Consider the following 799-nt stretch of genomic DNA (forward strand, 5'->3'; position numbering starts at 1 on the left):
GAGCCGATTTGCAGCTAGTAAAAATGTTTCCCCATTTTTCAACCGTCGCCCACTATTATTGTAGATAACAATCGCGGGTTTAGAATGTACGAAGGCCCATAGGTACACTTAGCATTTTTTATTCCACTTTGTATTTTCTATGGGTGCTTTGTATTTTCTATGGGTACTTTGTATTTTCTATGGGTACTTTGTATTTTCTATGGGTACTTTGTATTTTCTATGGGTACTTTGTATTTTCTATGGGTACTTGTTTTTTTCTGTGTGTACTTCGCGAAGTTTTTTTGGTGGCTGGCGAAGCGACATTCATTTTGCTTTGATGTGGATGCTCCCATTTTTATTATGGGCGGTATATATCTGTTTACCATTCCAGGCAACTAAATTTATTTTGAACCTATTAAAACATAATATACTTTACACTTTAAGAAAATTTTGTTTGTTTTGCATGCAATGTTCCACACGTTTATTAATTAGGAGTATCAAATAGTGATTATTACATCCTGGCATAGATTATGTTAATGTAGACACAGGACCATACTATTTTCGGGGGTGCTAGGACATATTGTTCAGACTTCCGTCAACATTTCCGTAGCGATATATGGTAAATCACTTCCTCGCTGAATGTAAATTACTCCTTTGTATTAAAAAAAGCCCGTAATCTAAAGCGAGGGTTCATTGCCAATGTTGGGAAAAAATTGCATTGCGGTTTGTCTGCCCTCCTACCAACCGCGAACGTTCATCACATGCAGTTACGCAGGAAATGTGGACAATATGCCGTTTCAGTAAATAACCTGACATCTAA

The sequence above is a fragment of the Branchiostoma belcheri genome, unplaced genomic scaffold, assembly GCF_001625305.1.
Source record: "Branchiostoma belcheri isolate BF01 breed outbred unplaced genomic scaffold, Haploidv18h27 scaffold127, whole genome shotgun sequence".
Taxonomy (NCBI): Eukaryota; Metazoa; Chordata; class Leptocardii; order Amphioxiformes; family Branchiostomatidae; genus Branchiostoma; species Branchiostoma belcheri.